We start from the raw sequence: 20484 nt of genomic DNA on the forward strand, positions 1-20484 counted from the left end.
ATGGAAAAAAAGAGAAGTGGCACATTTTGATAGAAGATACATAGCAATAGCCCCATGGGGTGAGCAAGAAGAAACCCCCACTCTCACCACCAGCATCATACTCTGCTTGGCATAGGCCAGGGGTACTGATGACCTGTGACACTGAAGCACTGAAAATTTGTGTGCAGGGAGAGAGTAGAGGGAGAACACAGAAATGGGAAAAGGGGCAGCCATTAGGAAGGGAATAGAGCCTTTGTCCTACACCAAAGAAGGTGGCTCTGAGGAACTATCTTGTGTCCCATAAGACTGAGACTGACTTTACTTAGTGCAGAACAATTCACTACTGGAAGGCAATGAAGATTAAATTAAGAAAAATAAATAAAATGCTGTTTACCTCCTGCGTAGGGACTATACAGTGATTTGGGTGGACAAATTCATCAGGGCCTACAGAAGCAACCAACACAGCCAAAAGCCCCTAATCAACAGTGTAACTGGCTCTAAAATTGCTCTGAGAGATTGCAGTAGAAAGGGATTTTCCCCACCTCAGGTGAATGCTGTGACTCCAGACAATTTGCTACTCTTGAAAAACTCTCTTTTACTTTTCCTATTTTTGTGAATATGTTTATGTCTTTTATTGGCTCAGTTTCATTCAGCATCACAAAAAAAAATCAGATTTCAAGACTTCAAAAAGTTTTGTTTTCCATCCTTTCTGAAATCCAGTGCCAAATTCAATTTTCTGCCACAGGTTGAGTAAGTCACAGTGAGGAACAGAAGTAGAAATGTGACATTATATTGGGAAGAGTAAGATATGATGGAAGAGTTTTAATTTCTTAGTTCAGGGGATCCATGTTAGAAGAGCATTGAGGGCACTATTAGCAGCTTTTATTTCAAACACAGTTTGCTCTGGAGAAGGGAACCCTCCCTCCAGAACCAGAAGCATACTTTGCTGCCATTTGGGCTGATGACACGGCATAATTAGTTGGCTAGTACAAAAAAGCTTTTTCTCAGGTGGTGAGTTGCTCTGTCAGCCAGCTATGTATAGAAAGGGATAGTACCAAAGGTTCCTTGCTATTGACATAAACACATTAGCATAATTTGGCTGTTGTCAGAAGAGATAATGCCAATGACAATGTCAAGTCTATTTTGTCATGTATTATAGTATAGGCCTGATGACAAGTTTTTCTGCTGGCAATATCACTCAGCAGAGAGAAGAATACATGGGAGAATGACAACAACAGCAAGAAAAGTAGCTTTAAAACATTCTTAAGGCAATGTACATTCAGAGGGATTATTCTATAATGCAAACAATTTGCTTGCAAGCACACTGCGATGATGACTCTCACTGTGAAGAATAGCTTTGCTGCGTGTCCTTCCTTGGCAGTGTGGAAGGATGTATGAGGAGGTCATGGATAATTACCGCTAACCCCACTGGCTGTCCACTACCAGCAATTCCAGTTGCATCTGTGGTTGCATGCACAGCCTGTAAGGTAACACAATGCAGAAAAAAAATCTCATTGGCTTTTTATAAGTAATGTACTTTGCGTGGCAGATGTCCAAGGTTTTAAATAAGTGCGCTGTGAAAACAGCTTGGATGACTTCACAAGAGGTTACAGGATGAAGCACTTCATTTCCTTTGATGCCAATGTATGTGAGTATATTAAGTATATTTCATAAAGGGCTGAATGTTAGCATATTGTTGTCCAGTAGGGACATCAATTGCCAGTAACAAGTGCCTACAACCCAACTATGCGGAGATAATTATGATTGACTGGACAGCTCCTGCTGTAATGAAGCTAAGAATAATTCAAGTTCTCTTGGAGAAAAATAGCAGAAATGTACTAAAAAAGGGTGAAAATAAGGGCAAAGTATTGAAATACTGATAATCCATAGGGTGATACTAAAAATCCACTAAGAATCCATGGGGTGAATTTCCCATGCACAGAAGCCATAACCTCAGATTACCAGTGGTTTGGAATTCCAGATTCAGCACCCATGGGCACATCTGCATGGGGGAGACACAGACCTAGCACAGTTTGCACAGGATAATACTGGCCTGAATGTTCAGAAAGCACACTTACATGCTCCCAGGTCCTGCCTACAAAGCTATAACTTGCCTTTTCAGCAGGGTGTGTTAGCTCAGGCACAGCACAGCACTCCAGGACCAGCTCTGAGCATGGTCAAAGTTAGCTCAAATCTCTCTGCATGTACTCATTTAGACATATCCTCTCATAGTTCTCAAACACATTTTTGCTGTGTTTGCCAAATTCCCAGTGGCAACAGTTTTGACAGTCACAGTCAAAATGCAACTGTGTAATAATGAGTTTTCTTGTGGCAGTTGCTCATAAAGTCCTTGGTGACTACACACAGATATCAAGAGATGTTGTGAAGTGCTGCTTTAAGAATGGCGTGACTTTGGTAAAATCCTTCTAGGTGTTAATCAATAAAATCATATTACAAAGTTCTGGGCGCCTACTACAGAGATAAGAATCATGTTTTCCAGTGTTCATGTTCTTGTGAAAGATTAGTAAATTAATTTCCAAGACCCTCCAAGTAGAGACTGCATAAAAAAATTTAATGATTTTGTCTTAGAATAATTAATAGGCCTGGTCAAGACAGGTTAATGCTTTCCCCACCATTACATTCTCCGTTGCCAGAAAAAAAGGGAGAATTAATGGAAGATAAGAAAAGCTTTAAGTGTTAAGACTTGTTTTTTGTCCTTTTCTGTTTGTTTTGTTGGCTTTTGTTAAATGATAGGAAAAATGGTTGTCACAGTAGAAATAAGATGTTGTTACATATGCACAGCTGTGGATTGCAGTGAATGCTTTACATGTCATAACTCTCATCCTAACTCGGACCTGAGATTATCCCCTTATAAATACAACAAGCCACGATCTGTGCACTTAGATGAAAACATTGTGTCAACCTGATCTTTCCTTCTGCTTCCTCAGTTGCTGCCCAATCCTTCACCTTCATCAGGCAGTACTTGTTTATCTCATCTACCTTTTGAAAACTGTCTTAGTCTTATTTTTGACTATTTCAATCTCATCAGTTAGCTTCCATTCAAGAGCTTTTTGGATGAAGAAACCGTCACTGTGCTTTTTTTTATTTATGCTAATTCCTGCAGTAGATTTCCCAATATTATTAGGCTGTTTCTGCCTTCCCCTGTGTCCATGTCATCCTGAGATGGCACAAGTGTGCACTGCCTCTAGAGGTGAAGCCACTTTGTACAAAAATGCCACCTGTTCCGTGCTGGAAACGAGCAAATTGTTTCACATTTTTACATCAAAACTAGAAAGGGAATAGGACAAACCCTGATGCCTATCACTGCTTTGCTATGCAGTTTTGCTTCCTGGGGGGGTGTAGATCAATGTAATGAGGCACTCCAGTAAAGTTGTACAAAGGGGTCATGCTGATACAGCTACTTTGATAAATAATGATGGGACCAGGCAAATTCTTCACACCTGAAAATTGCTATTTTGCATCTGGTTTTTGTTTTGGACCACCCCAAGCTGGGCTCTAGAAAGTGCTCAGGTAAGGTGGGCCAGTACTTCAGGGCAAGGACCAATTCCAAATGCCAGTATTGATGAGCCTGTATGAGATCTGGCTCACTCCATTCTGCACAGTCCTAATGATCCCAGAAGGATCTTCATTCTCACAAACACCCATGTTTCCATCTCAGTGCAGGCAACAAAAGCCTCAGGTTCTTATTGATGGGCTGCAACAGGACATTTATGTTATTTCTGAACCTAGAGTTGAGGAAAAAATACATGCAGTAATAATTATATCCCAGACCCAGAGCAGTTTCTGTGATACTCATGGCAAAGTTCCATTCCAATTACTGTGGTATAATTCTTCTCTGGGTTATCTAACTCATCCACATGGCTGACCTGTTTGAGGTCAGGCAAGCCTGAAATGGTATAGAGAGCCTCTCTACTCCACCACTTGACCATAGAGTGATGAACCATTGTAGGACTTGTAAGCAGGGACTCAGGGCCATCTTTGGATGTCCTCCTCTATTGCTATTGATTTAATAAAGGAGGTTGAGAGAAACTCTTTACCTAAAGCAAGCAGCTCTTACTCCTGTTTGGAGCTACAAATCTGCCTTACTGCTGACATGAATGATACGCCCATATCACCTCTAAACCTCGCACTCACAATTAATCTTTCCTATATTACAGCTGGATTCACTCAGTGAACCTCTCTTTTAGTTTTGGGGATGGCAAGATTGTTGTTTTGAACATAATGTACCAATGTAGAAGGAGGAAAATATGTTAGAAAAACTACAGAAAGACAGGAAGACTGGTAGAGAAAAACATGTACCAAACACTCAAGGATTTAGGACAGGAAATAGATAGTAGCATTTTTGGAGGCTGATGATGTTTTCTCTTTCATTAAAATTCTGACCCTATTCAGTGGCATTTTTTTGTGTTTTCTCATCTAGACTGTGTCAGGTTATTTTTAATTGTGTAATTCTCCAGAAGCTTGCAGATATAAAACTTTCATTTTTTATTAAGAGGCTCTTTTTAGTTGATATTCTATAATAGAAAATGAAATTTCTATGTGAGCCAGCCACTAGAGAGTCGGAGGGAAGCAATATCTAGGTTAACAGACTGTTTAAATCCATTCTCTCAGGACCTTTGTCTTTCCCTTCAGCATTTTCAATCTGCCTGCCTCTTCTTGCCCGCTTACTTCGTCAGTGTTCAGGCCAATTGTGATCTACTTGGAAAGGTAGGATGGATGCATGAAAGAATGGCTTTTCACACCAAGTGAACATTCAAAATAATCTGACAATAACAGAAATGTGTTGGAGAATAGCACCCAGGGCAGGACTGGAGGAATGGTGCTTGGATCAAGGCACATTGCACAGGACAAATAATGAGCACACTAGCAAACAACTAACTTTTATCTCATTAGTTGCCCTTGAGGTAGCTGTATTGCTTTGATCTTAATTCGCTACAGCAATAGCAAAAATAAAGTGAAATATTTAATCTTTGGAGTGCAGTAGCCCCATATTTGCTCACATTTATCGGCCTCAAAGGTACACAACTAGTGTGTACATTATTTGGACTGTCTCTATGCAGTCTGTGTGGCATAAAGGTCTAAGGACAATTTGCACAGCTGAAAAATGACAAAAAAGATTTTTCAGAAGCAAAACTTTGTATGCATGTTACATAAGAAAATTCTCATAGATTGTTCTCTGTGCTGAACCCTCCAGACTTCCATTTGCAAGCTTGCAAGCTTATGTTATAAAACACTGAGGGCCTGAGTCAGTGCTGTGAACTGCCTTTGATATCACTAGCCTCTAATATTCCTCCCAGCAGGAATGGTAAAGTTCACTGCCAATAGCTTAGAGGTAGGCCGATGGTGTCCAAACTAAAGAAGCGCAGAAAGAACATTTTATGCCTGAAAAGTGCTAACATGTCCAGTGAAAAAGAAATCTGCGTTACAACACCCTCAGGGCTTTGAAATAGCACTTGTGACAACATTGCATTGTATTCTGATGTACCATGGTCTAACTCTTATCTGAAGAACAGGCATTTTGGACTCCACAGAGACAGAATATGGTGCTTTGTAATAAAATAATGATAGGCAGAACACATACAACACTGGGCAAGGATCATCAGTTTCACTTAGAACTTTAGGCTAAATTATCAACCACAGCACAAATAACAGAAAATTTCTTCAGTTCAATTATGTGGCTTAGTCTGGGAGATCAATAACTCCAATTCTTAGTCCTTTTTAACTGTCTTGTGATGGGTGCAGCAGTGTCCCTCTCTTGCACATCAAGATAATTTTGGAAAGCACTTGAGGAGGCATGTGTCAGTGTTTTGATGTTAAATTGTTTAATCAGTAGATGTTAGATATTAGATTCACTAAAATATTTCTATGCTTAAGGCACATCCACTGTAAGTTGGATGAAAAACGCATATCTGAATTTTTTCAGGAGAAAAAAAGCAAATATTTTGATTTGTGGGTACAAAATTATGGAATATGATAATTAAGTATAATTTTTTCAGTTATGAATTTTTTTCCAAATGAATAGGGTGATCACATCAAACTAGTCTTCTGCCCCACATTAATCTAATCAAACTGTTTTTTTTTTCATTTCAGTAATATTCTGACAATGAAAAATGCAACTAAGATGTCAAGACAGTTTACTTGAAAACCAAAAACAGTAACATGAGAAGGCACAATCTCTTTTTAACCTAGTGGAGGTATCATGTGATAGAAATGACATATTGAGAGCCTAGAAATTGGAAATTCTCTTTCAGAGGCTACATGTGACTTTGAGTAAATAATTTAGTGGATTACTCGACCGTGAGAAATAACACCAGCCCAGTCTTACTTAGCATATCAGCTTTCTATATGTATTCCTGATTACAACTGCTTATGTTGAAGAGGAAAGCACGTTTGTGGTGTTAACCTGTCTGAGGCAACACAGTTTAACTGAATGCAAGCTGGAGTCCATTCTTGCTTAAGAAGTGCCAGTGCAAGTCACACTTTGCATTCCTAGGGACCCACCAGTGCTGCAAAAACAAGAGTTCCTGACACTCTAGGTGAAGACACTAAATCTGGCCAGATAACTCAGACCCTAGCAATGTCCTAAGGTAATTGTACTACTCTTTCTGCTGCATGAAATGAAAAAAGTCACATTCACTGTGGAACCCCAGACTGAATTTGCAAAGGTGGAATTTGGGGAAACAAAGCTGATACTCTCGTCTATCACATTTGTGCTGATAATCATTGAGAAAATATGGAACTACTCTTATGTGGTTAGAGTTCAAAGTAAACCAGCATTGCAAGTGTGAGTGAGCTGAGCTGTGTAGAGTCTATTAAATGCTTTGATGTCCACAGAAGCAAGGTGCAGCAAACACTTACAGTTGCCTCTGTTGGAGTGTTAAAGTTGCTGAGCTCTAGCTCCTCTTAGGAAGAGGTACCGAGCATTTCACAAGAGCCACAGTAGAGGAACAGGGCTGTGTTCGAGAGCAGAGTGGGGAGATTTTGCAGTAAAAGCATCTCATCTGGAAGACACACACTGCAAAATTCTGGCACATGAGTCCAGGTGGGCAGCTCTTGCTGGACACCTTGGAAGCATGGTGGACCCTCTTCTCCATTTTAAATTGAGACAAACTTTGCCCTGAAGGAATGCATCAAAGAAAAGCTGACAAAATAACCATGAGAAATTTTACTGTGATAAAGGATGGCCTGGCCTGTTTTGTGCAATGGTTCTTTTCATACAGAAAGATGGTTCTTGCATTGGAGTCATTGGGTAATAACTCCAAGAGATCAGGTTCCCAAGGTAAAGGCAAAAACATGGCCGAGATCGTGAACTTCACAGTTAAATTCACAGACAGCCTTCCACTGTCAGCTGTCCTGTCCTCTGAAAGTCATTGGCTGTGGGCCAAAACAGGCATAAGTAAATTAAAGTTCACTCATTAAGCCATAGCAATGTAGATAATGTCGTTACACCATGACCAAAACAGCTTCAGAGATTAGTCCCAAGCCCTTTGGGTAAAGACACAAGAAGACCCAAATACATTCACTCACTTCCACATTTTCATGCTGAAGAGCATGTCAGAAACATGCAGTTTATCTCAACCCACAGAAGTCTATCCATAAGGCATGTGCAGAAACACATCCCAACACAGTGACTAATCCTGCACCAACAGCACTGTTTTCTTAGTCACTTGGTGGCTTGGAAGATACATTTAGAACTGATTTGACAATAGAAAGTGAATATTTTAATGCTTTTAATTGACCTTTTCCTAATTATTTACTCGCAGACTCATAAAAATTTGCTTCCATACTGCAATTATTCCAAATTATTTGCATTTTTTCCTTGTATGCATGTATGGCATTATGGATATATTGAGAGGTGTAAAATACAGTATTCAATCTCTATAAGCAACCACTGATTATATAAGCAACATAGTTCTGTCTAATTTCCTTCACTCACTGAGTGTAACAGTTGACATTTGCACTGGAAGAAGCTGGTGCAGGGCTGAACACCTCAGGGGAGAGTGGTGATTTAGGGATAGGTTGTAGCTAAAAGAAATAAGAGCTACTTTAAGCACTTATACATGCATAATTTTCAAACTACATAAGACATCACTTAGTCAAGTTTCTAAAAAATCCACAACCTCCTACACTCTTTATTGGTATAAGTGCAGAGTTTGAACTTAATTTTGGCTCACACTACTCATACAAATGAATCATCTGTGGAAATGCTTGGTGCGCTGACAAAAAAACATCAAAACTTGATACTTCTTCTTTGGGTCCAGAAGGTTTGACAGATCTGATACTGGCCCCCATAATGTCATTTCTAAACTTCCCACTGCTGCTCTTGAGACCATCAGTATGTCCCAGGCAACAGCAAGGGAGCCCTTAATCTAGTGTACAATACAGGATAGGCATCTGCTATGCTTTTTTTAGTGTTGCCATTTAAATGGATTATTAGCATCAGCCTTATGTAGGGACATAACTGGGACCCAAAGGATGGGACTGTGGAAGGAATGAAACAAAGCTGAACAGAAGCAAGGAGCCAAGCAGCTGCCCCAGTTGGCTTCATTGCCTCCTCCAGCCAGTCCCTGACTCTTGCACAGTGCTGCCAAGGGTTAAATCAAAGTTCATATAGACAGAACTTGATATAATGTCCTCTCTGACTCCATTCTCTTTTACAGATAGTTTTTTCTAATACACTCCATATATAATTTAAGTTTATCTCTCTTTATTTTGGCAGGATATTGCAACCTTTGAACTGAAATATCCAAAGCCTGCTATCATAACAGAGCTTCTGACATAGCAGTATAACCCAGTGACATAGCAGTATAACCCAGTTTGGCAGGCATCCCTGCAAATACTATTAAAAGTTTTATTGCTGAAAAAATGAAGCTATTCCCTACCTTACACTCTTTTAAGGGATCAGAGCTCCTGAGTACCATGAGGAAAGAAATTGCCATGAGCATGTGAAGGCCGTTGAGGTTATATTTTGAGGCTATATCCTAAGGAACAAGAGAAGAGGTGGGGATATGGAATGTCTCTAAGTGAAATAAATGGATAGAATAATGGAGAGGCACCAAACTAATAGCAGAACTGGTCACTGATAATGTTAAGGTAACACAGGATCTGTGCAATTCTTCATTGGAAGAGACACAAACTCATAAGAAGCAAAAACAAATCAGGAAGACGGGATATTGCCTGGAAAGATCACCCAGGGGACTGTGAAAGCTACATATGAAATCAAAGGAGAGGTAAGGGATGGTTTCTGTTAAAATATGTTGTTACTGTGAGGAAAAGCTGATGGAGTTTAACCAGGCATACATGAGATAGAAAAATTAACGTGTCCTGAGACCAGTGGATTTGATCAGCAACTACAACAAGGCAGAGTCTAGGGCAAGATTTACTATTTATGCTGGATGGCATGTTACACCAATGAAGTATGCTCGGTATGTACGCTAGTTAGTCTGCACACCTTTGACATCCTATAGATCTTTAATATTTAACTTGAGTATTACAAGTATGTTTCTATTTATGAGGAGCCAAGTTCTTGGTAGCATACATCACACCACATCATGGACACTTTTCTGGCAAAGATGCAGACTGAACCTCGCCTCCTGATTTCCACATTTATCCCTTAGCTGTGGTAGAAAATATCTTAATAATTTCAAATGGACACGCCATCTGGAAATAGGAGATGTGCTGCTAAGAGGTCGGACCAAGCAGGTTGCAAAGCATTGTGAGTTATAGTGACGGGGAACAGGTTAGGAAGGCTCTGAACATGCTGATCAGCCATTCACTGTGACTTGGGACGGCAAGGCTAAAACACGTGACTGTATGTTCCTTACAACCTTTGACTGTCTCAAGTACAGATTGACTTGGGTCTGGCTCTGTGGGTCCTCACCAAAAAACCCCACTGGCTCCGTGGTTTCACACCAAAACTGCAGTTCAGTCACTCCTGTACTGACTGTTCCAAAGTCTCTTTTACTGGTGCTGGTTTCTGGTTTCTGACTGATCTAAGTGGGCTTGGTCTCAGGAGGCAATTATCCTTTCAAAACTGCCAGCGGCAGCTGCTCACAGTGATTCCAAACAACCTTCTAGGGCACATTTGAGTATTCTTTTTCTGCTACTTTAACTAAGTGGGGAACATAACTAAACTAGCACTGAGGATTACCCACACCCGAGTTTATTTTCTAGGCTTTATTACATTATGTTTGGTTAGGCTTTTGATGATGTTTTGAACGATCTCTTACGGTTACAATCTCACAGTCACCCCATGTTGCCTTCCCCTGGTTTCTTTCTCCCCCTGCATTGCTTTCCTCCACATCTCTTTGCTCTTCACTTCTCTCTAGAAAGATTTTAAAACAGATAAGTGTCCTCTGATCTCAAGCCATAGAAGTGGGACAATAAGCTTGTTAACCTAAGCCTGAACCAGGCAGGTAGGCACTTTGAGATTAATAGCCTACCCACTGTTCTCTGAAGGACTCTTGGTATTTGCCCTGGAGATATCTTATCTCTATCACTGAGCAAGCAGGAAATGAAACATAGATTCATAAAGTTTAAGCCCAGAAGGGACCATTAGAAGCACTATTCTCATCTTATATATATCAGAGGCCCTTTAATTTCACCCATTTATCCTTGTAGTGAGTTCAATAACTTCTATTTGAGCAAAGGAAATGCTCCTCCTAAGAGATGCTCCGGATTTAAATTCATGCACTCAAACAAAAACAAAAACAAAAAAAAAAAAAAAAAAAACACAAAACAAAAAAAAATCAAGCACATAAACAGAGACAGGTAAAACCAATACAGATGTCTCCCTCATTCTCTCTAAGTGTCTGCTGTTTTGATACAGACCTGACATGTTTTAGTACATCTGTATGAGTCACTTTAAAATGCACCCATCCCCAGCACAAGAGATCCTGGCAGTTAACACATGTTTAGCCCACTGATTAGACACCATAATAACCTTTTCAGCTAGGTTGCACATTATAGTATATCGATACAAGAATAGCACAATACCATATGCAGGACTGTAAATGTCATTGATCTGTAACTCTAGATTGACAAATGAGAGAGGGCTGCCCTGACAACTCAGTTTGTTACCTCTCTTCCCAGCTCAGTTTTTGCTCACATCTACTCTCTCTGTCTGAGACATAGTGACTGTAGGGGAGTTTTAGACAGAGCATTGATGATGCAAGACAGTCCCACATTATTACAGTGATAGCCCTAGAAGCTCATAGTCCTCTTTTATTTAGCTGTGGATACTAGGAGTAAGTCTAGGTAGCATCTAAGGAAAAGCTGAGGCCAGCAAGGAAGTCATTAAAATAGGTGCAAAAGGGTAATGTACTCTATGATGCTTTGCAGCAGGACAGAGAATATTCAAAATCATCTTTAAGCAAATTAACCAAATTGACTAGGAAAACTGACCCTATTGTCAAACATAAAACAATTAAATACAGTAACATCTTTGGATGCTTGTAATATGTGCTGAGACAAGGAAGAATTTTTATCTCTATGTATTGCAGTTGTACGCCGTTTTGAATGTGTGATTATACCAGCACTCCTTTGGGGTGTTTGCATGCAGTCATTGAAAACGGGGAGGTTTAGAATGATAACATATTCCCTGGTGGTGTATCATCTCAAAGAAAGAATATAAATGTGGTTGTAACACTCCTTTTTCTAAAGACATCACAATATTTATAGTTGACTTTAGTTCAAGAGGTTGAGAAAGGTTGTATTTACAGATCACTATTCACTTGGTAGATTTTATACAAATGTTGGCCTCTAAAAGTTCTGAACATAGATCTATCCATGTCAGATAATTTCAGGACCATGTTACTTAGATTTATTTTTTTTGGTGGATGCAATCCGCAGTATGTTCAATTACAGAACATTTCAGTCTGGGGTATACTTGACAATAGAAGTCTAAAAGACTAGATCTGAGGAGATTTTGAGCAGTCAGTTTTCATGAGCTTCTGAATTTGAAAAAGTGCCCATATGAAATCACTGAAGTCTAGTTTCTCACCCTTGGCATATTGTGTTTCTCTGCCTTGAAGCCAAGACAAGTGTGCTATTTATTCCTGTGAAATCTCTTATTAATACCCAAATCATCTTTTTACTATGCAAAAGAAACAATAAGCCCCATAATTTCATGAGGGAAAGTGGTTAAGACAATCTGAGCATTTACCTACCCAGGGAGAGCCTTTTGCTGACAGATCACGATTTCATGACAGTGCTGATATAACCAATGTTTTACTTCGTCTGTACTAATGCAACTGTTAGAAGAGGATTCTGAAAAGACTTTGAACTGATTTGTGGGAAAGGACTAGGGAAGAACATGCCTAAAAATGTAAGGGATATGAGGTGACTATAAAAAGGTACACTTCCTTGAATTTAAAAAAGTTAAATTCTCTTAAGTTCTCATTTTAAAATTGACCATAAATAAATTTTAAAAATGAATTATTAAACCCACAGCATTTTACTGGAATACATATGGATTGATTTCAGAACTATAGATTAGCACAAGGAAAGAATCTGAAGGATGTTGCACTAGGTTGACCCTGATAAACAGAGGTTTCTGGGATGTCTCTAATTTTAAACACCCCATCCAAGATTAAATCAGATGATAGTTCACAGATCCTACTTTGTGTTTTTTTTAGAGCAGTTCCTGCTGATAAGAATGTGTTCTAATCTGGCTCAGCAACCAGTCTATCATTATTAATAACAATCAATGGTCTAATTAATGTATGCTTGCTGTATGTATTTCAACAATATAAATGTCTTGCTATGGAAAAGGTACAAGATAGTAAGGTAATTTTTATATGTGGGCTCTGTGTCCTGGTTGCCATAGACAGCCGAAATATTTTTTGGTCTTAGTGTTCAGGAAGCATAATTATATTTTCAGTATTTTATATTGAATATATCAATTAATAATGTTCAAATATGTAAATGAATTTCAAATTTATCTTTTTACAGCTACTGTTTATCTTAATTCTAGTATATATTGATAACGTACTTTTTCAAAGTGAGAAGCCTCACTCTTTTTATTTCTGCTTCTTTTATGGTTCAATATGGCTCCAATAACACTGTTTTACACCAGCATAGCTGAAAACAGAATTAGGTCCAGTGACAAAGAAAAAAAAATAGGAAACTAAATTTCAATTCTGCAGCCATCATCATAGACAGTCCAGTAATTTAGGGAATCTCATCTTATCCATGACAACCTCTTTACTACACAACAGAGAACCATTGAAGCTTTGACCTCATTGCCAGTGTTTGCATATGAGTGCAAATTCATATTTTCCTATGAATATGAAAGATTCAGTGGGATAAAACCAGGTCTCAATTTGCCTTCCTATATATATATTTTATACTTATTGCTTATTTAATATCATCATGTTTAGCAATTAAGGTCATAACATCTTTGGGAACACTGTCTCTATTAGTCAAGTGTAAGAAGCCAGATTCGGTTTTGAAAAAATGCATTTATACAAAAACCAATCAAGTCATTGAAGTTACTTCTTATTCTCCTGTAATATCCTCATGGCAGTATCCAATAAGCATTATGGAGTCAGCCTGACTGAAAAGAAAGCAAAGATTTTCTTGTCAAGTATATTAGTACTTGGAGCCTTTTCCAGGTTTGGAAAATATTGCAGTCTCCTTTCCTTTACCAGCTGCATGATGTATGTTTACAGAAACCATTTAGGACCCCAGTACTCCTTTGAAAATCTAAACTTTTAATAGATGTCATTTGCTGGGCTTACTAAGAGCAGTAAATACTGTCTATAATGATCTTCCCTGGCAAGGAAACTGCCTAATGGGGCAATATGTGTGCTGTTTGCCACTATCATTGTGCATATGCCTCCAGAGACACCCCAACAGCCTTCCGATAGCAAGCAGATCAGCCAGCCCTTGCAGACAAGGTGCTTGTCACATAACATTTTCTGCGATGGCAGACTCTCCAAAGAAAGGGACCTCTCTCTCCGTATCACCTACACCCTGCAGTCCGACTGTAGCAGTGATTTGCTCAGCACAGTCACCAGCATGATGGCCTCCATAGCCAGGCCCCAGCTCCTTCCCTGGGAACCTGGGGCCTGGCTGTGGTGCTGGTGAACTGCAAAGCTGCAGGGAGCTGCAGGTAGCCCATAGCAGCCAAAACAGAAAGACCAGGCAGGATGAGGATGACCCTTGCTGTATGTAGTGCAGCGCCGCCCTCAGCAGGTTCCCAAGGATGGACTGCAAATTGTCCCTTTAGTTTCTTTAGTGCTGAGGGTGCTAACACAAATGTCCTTAGGCATTTCTAACATGTCAGAGGTATGGGGCTGTTGTTGTGAGGATGCTGCTCGTGAGTGAGTGGTAAGGAGCTTTGTGCTGAGGATACCTGCTGCCACATTGGCTGCATCTGAGCTGAGGTGGGCCCACAGCCCTGCCTGCCTGCACCTTTTTGGCACCAGTTGCTCCATTTTATTTTACCCCTTGGAGCAAACATGAGAACCTGGGCAACATCACTGCTTCATTGGGGTTATATGGAGGCAGAGTTAGGGAGAGCTTTTGCAGCAGCAGCTCTGGTGGCTGGGAAAGGTGAGTTGCCCCACTGAGTTGGTAAGGTGACCTGGAGTGACTTGTGCAATGGGAACTGTGCTGCCAGCTCTGAGCAGCTGCTGTCAAGTTCCCTGCTGTGACACTGAGAAGAGTCAGTTCTCTACATGTAACTGATGATTTTGAAAAGTGACAGATATATTGATGCCCTGAGAGCCTACAGCCTCTGAGGATGTTAATAGTTTACCTAATAATATCCTGAGTTGCTAAGACAGATGTAGTTGCTGCTGACAACAGGGAAAGAAATGGAGCCAATGATGAATGTAGTAACACTTCCCCACACTGAACAAAGGCAGCTTCTGTGCACTGTGGAACAGCATTTTTTGTCCTAAAGGATCTAATACATACTTTCCGTACATTGTGTCATTTGCTGACGTTTTGCTGAAAAACTACCCTCCTGTTGCCAAGTTTCTAACAAACTGATAGCATTGTTACCATGTATTTTAAGTAGACTTTGTGGCAGATTTACATTATGATAACTGGCTTGAGTGAAAGATACTGTCTGAACTTGGATCCCACCTAGTCAGCTTTTTCTCAAACTGTGATCAGTGTATCAGCATGACTGTGGTACCTGTGTGAGACTGATAATATCTGCATCACCTTATCTAATGAATATATTGTCCCTGTGGTTCTGTGGTATTTGCCGTGATGTTGTTTTCTTGGAGAACTCTTTAAAAATTGGACTTTTTTTTTCAATAAGAGTCATTAATACTGGGAGTGATTAATTAATACAGTATTCAGTGATGCTGCTTTGACTTCATTGATATGCTCCTTCATACTTCATTTTATTCCTTATTTGCTAACACTGTTTGCAGTGTGCTCTCTTCCTGCCAGGCAGTAAACTGCATGACTGTCTTTGTTTCTGCTGGTTTACCTGCACTAGATCTAGAAAGAGCTCTTTTATAAATACCTTTTTTTTCTATTGAATTAAATGCTGGTGTTAAAAGATTTCTAAGATGCCAAGTTCTGATGACAAAGAATGATGTGCACATCTTTACAGCCCTGGCTACCACTGCATTTAAATGCAATTTACACATCCCTGCCTTGACAGCAGTGCAGCGCTGTGTAATGCCTGTCAGCTCAAAATCAATAGGCACCTTGCAGCTAACCTGAAAGCTTCCCAGCACTGGAGTTACGCTCTGTCCATGCTAACTTGGAACCTCAGAGAAGCTGCTGTCACTGCACAAGTTATGCACAACAGGCTTTCAGCTGGAGCAATCATCCAGGGGTGAGGGAGCAGAAACACAGGGCCTGTTATTTGAACAGAAATCTTGCAGTTATGCTCTTCCTTCACTGTTTTTCTTTTAAACATTTGTATCTTGCATGCCAAACTGTGGCCTGCCAGGAAAATACTCCTTCCCTCCCACTGCACCCCACAGGAAGGGTCTGTAAGGTGCTCTGTGGGCCAACCTCTGGGAATATGGGTCTGAGCCCTCGTCTCCTGAAAGAGATTGGAAACCCAGGTTGTCCCTTCCTGGAGCACTGCTTTAATGTCATTGGTCTATCATAAAAAATGTCATCAGCAGAGTTATCAGGAAGCCTTAAAAAGACAGGAGTACAGCCCACTTGGGAAGCTGTGTGGAAAGGCAAAATATTTTTAGCCTGGAACAGAAACCAAAGCTACTGAGAGAGTGAGAAGGCTTCTTTCTGATCTCTCCAGGGGTTTTTGGCTATCCCTATGTGGTATCCAGGGATGGTTTTTAGGGACAGTATCTCTCTACAAACCCCTAGATGATCTAGACAGCTAAAATGGGTTGTGTGGCCCATCCTTTGGAAAGCAAAGGTAGGTGGCTAAACCCTCAAGTTTCATATATTTTTAAAAATCTCATTCAAAGTCAACCATCTTGCACAATTTTTGTCCTGACATCTGTTTTCCCATCACATCTAGAGCACTCTGTGCCACGTGCAGAGGTATTGAGAGAGGTTAGCACTGTAGTGGATCCTACCATGTTTTTCTGGGACTTCTGCCAGAGTCAATAATTGTCCTGATGGCAGCTCTGACCAAATGAATTCTATTTCAGACTAAATTTTAGTTTTCATTTAATAACTCAGAGGATACTTAATTCCTTACCATAGCCAGGCTCTCAACATTCTGAATTTTGTGGATTCAGAGGCAATTTAACCATGTATTTTAAAGAATCCAAATATATTAACAGTAATTGAAACTTAATCTTATATTCTATAGTGATACTCTCATTTGCCTAAAGTTAAAAAACTACCAAAATTCCTTATTAAAAAAAAAGTTTATAAGGCTTAGTACCATAAATGCTTCACTCAAACTAAAAAGACAACTACCTACTCCATCTCAACAATAGATAAAAACAATATACAGTGCCATAAAAAATCTTTGCTTAAACAGTTTTTGAAGAATGAGGGCAATTTTACAATTTTTTGATTAAGCTGGATAAAAGTATATTTCCAACAGAAATTTCATCCAACTTTCTCTATCTCCTGGTGTGTTCTTAGAAGATTTTCAGAACTTTTTAAAACTCCAGTGATTGTCTGTGCAATTTGCACTTTTGATTCATTTATAAAGAAAATGTGGCAATCTTCTTGACACTCTGAGGAGACTCAAGGAGGCCAAGTGGTGATTATGTGATATTGTCTCATAAAATTGCCACCCCCTTCCGACTCCTGAACTTAGAGTCTGGTTCAATAACCTTTAGCAGGCTATTTGGGGTGCTCTCAGATGCAGCAGCTGGTCTCTATCTGCAGTTCCAGTGGGCACAGTTTTCTGCCATAGCCTTCAGTCCTGTGTGAACCTTGGATGCACTAGGCTATTTTATATTGCAAAAGTTATGAGCTGTGTGTCTGAACTCCTGGTGCAGCTTAGTTACCGGTTGGTTTCACCACAAGGTAGATGTCTTCATTGGGTCAACCAAATACTTTCATTGACTCTGAATCCAAACAATTCCTTTTAAATGTTACTTTAATCTGGAAGATTGTCACCATAATGATTAGCATCAAGAGAAATGGAATGAAGAAAATTGCTATATATAAGTATCTAAAAAAATTGAATTCTGTCTGCCATGAGTTAATGAGTCTTCTCCATATTAGTGGCTGCATATCCTACAGCTTTGTAGTATTCATAGGGAACAAACACATGGACATAGGTGCACATCTGGGTCCTGAGAAGAGATGCTGCCAATAATGACTTTTCATTTGGTGTGTAACAAGCTGTACATTTCTACTGTTTATTTTCAATAAACTATGTTGATAACAATTTTCAGTCTCTTATATATGCCTTACCTACTGTCAGTATAATGGATTAAAGCAGAAATAAGTGGTATTCCTCATTAAGAAAGGTCTGGTGGTTTCTGAACAAACTCTTGATGGAACACACGGTTTCCCATTTTTTGCAGCCCTTATACTTGAAAATACACTTTTAACTTTCTGATACTTTCCATAGGGTTTATAACTTTGTATCTAACTGACCACAGAGATGTCCTATTTATTTAATTGTTAATCCAGGGCAGCATAGATGAGGTAAAACCAGCAATCTAATCTAATGGAGAATCATCTGAAAATTGGGTGATGCAAAATCAGGCACTCATATGTATTTTGCTCTGCCTTATGGCAACTGATCATAAAATCAGTTTGGGTTGTAAGAGTCTTCGAAGATCATCTAGTTCCAACCCTGCTGCTATGGGCAAGGAAGCTACCACAAGACCAGGTTCCTCAGAGCCCCATCCAGCTTGACCTTGAACATCTGCAGGAATAGGCATACACAGCTTCTCTGAGCAACCTCTTCCAGTGTCTTGCCACACATACAGAAAAGAACTTCTTCCTAATATCTCATCTACACTTACTGTCCTTCAGCTTAAAGGCCATGAATCATATCACAGTACAATTTCAAGACTTATTACAGGATTCCACAAAAATAAATGTTTCTCTTGTTTCAGGTGTGCAAAGGGGTCTGAAAATAGTGTGGGAAGAAATCAGTCTTGAAGACAAAGTATAAATATTTTTCCCTTGATGGCAAACCTTCCACTGATCTCAGTGGGGAAAGGATTTTGCTCTGAGGAGTTGTGTGTTCCTGGACAGACACTATAGTGCCTGAGCGAAGCTGTTGTTAGCAAGTTCCTATTGAAACAACCTCCTAGGAAGGATGCAAAATATGTACTTGGTGAACAAATTAGGAGCCATAGCAACTGCCTAAACACACCAGCATCCTCACTACACAAATATAACTACCTCAGTGGTATGCTCCCATCATTCAATCTCTGCTTGATAAATCTGTGCACAGAGCAGCCAAGGGATATTTGCAGATTGTTGGAGGGAGAATGTGGGAGAAGCCATGGCCAAATGTAGTAAATTTCTTGCTACCTATCCATCAAATTCCTCTAATTCTACCAAAATCAAAAGGCAAGATGCTGCTATCCTTGGCATTTGTCACCCCTGAAAGCAAACCACACAACTCACAGCTGGCTCAGTTCTAGCACTAAATATATAGGTGGGACTTTGCTGTTCACCTGAACAGAGCCAGAACTCTGCTTTAGTGTATAATGATGTTTCCCTGTATTTACGTAGATGTATGTATTTAGTAATTAATTTTCTCTATATTTATAGGTTTATACCCTTTCTAAAAAAATGTAAAATTTATTTTTTTTTTGTAAAGTGAGTTCAAAAGATGGCATTAGAGATGTGATCAAGAACCTTTAGCTCTAGAAGTGAGATTTCCCAATTACTCAACCAGAAACATTTTATTAAAAAATCTTACAGAATAACTACCCTCACTCATTAAATCAGGAAAGTGAAACATGAAAAGGGAAAAGGATCTGGCTGTGGCAATTGTTTTTCAGGTCATTGACAGAGCTGTAAACCAAATCTTCCAAGTTTTAGTCTGGCATTAGCTGAGCTGAATCATGCCTCTTTCCAAACAGGCAGGTGTAAGAACTTACAGGAACAGCTCTACTAACCACCTGTCCTATCTACAAAACCAATCTGATATCGAGATAAAAAGCTTTCAGTGACTTTCAGTATAATTTGGTGCTCTCAGAAACCTTTGCTGTGCTTCTATTAGTCCTCTACAGTACCTGTTAACTTCGCTCCTTTAATTTGCTCATTTAAATTTTATTCCCACTCCCCACCAAGAAGATGCCCATTTCCAAGGATTAGATTTCATAACCAGCTGCCAGCAGCTATACCAGAAGTGTGATCTCCTCACAATATATGTAATTTCATCCCTGAGGATGGCATCTGCCTCTTCCCACGTTCCCTCCAGGTAAGGTGGTGTGGTCATTTTGCTTGCCCTTTGAGGCCAGAACTATGGAGCTGGTTCAGCTCACTATTTAAATCCCTAATGGCAACTCTTGTATGAAACCATCTCACCTAATTTTAGACATCTAAAAAGGAGCTGTTTCGTTGCAGGTTTGGTTATCAAGTCTCCTTGTGCAGTCAATGAATACAGTCAGGAATTTTCAGAGGACAGTTAATTCCAAAGGTTGGAGTCCAGAAATTGTGTGATAAATAAGGCCCTCTGGAGATGTCTGTCTCTTTCTATAGGCTAAAGACAGAACCTATCTAAGTAGAATAGACACGATGCCTTATATTTAGATAACTGTCGTTAGGTGAGGTAAAAATCTACCTTTAATAGCTTCACACCCTGTTTTACCCATCTGTTAACTAGGACTAATACAGCCATAAGTGGAATGGCAGGTGTCTACATTTATTATTTGCAATTATGGGGAGATTGTTGAATGCATAACTCTGTGGAAGTATGAAGAACTCATTATTCACAACTGTGACAGATGGCAGAACTGTTTTGGGCACATTTTACTGTAAATATTCCATCGATTATGTCTTGCTAGGAGGTGTAACTAGGCAATGAGGACATAGGAGGACTTCTTATATTGTCCTGACTACAGAACAGAGGGTTCAGTAGCTAGTACCCCAAGGAAGAGGAGACTG

Source organism: Anomalospiza imberbis, chromosome 2 (assembly GCF_031753505.1).
Source record: "Anomalospiza imberbis isolate Cuckoo-Finch-1a 21T00152 chromosome 2, ASM3175350v1, whole genome shotgun sequence".
Taxonomy (NCBI): domain Eukaryota; kingdom Metazoa; phylum Chordata; class Aves; order Passeriformes; family Viduidae; genus Anomalospiza; species Anomalospiza imberbis.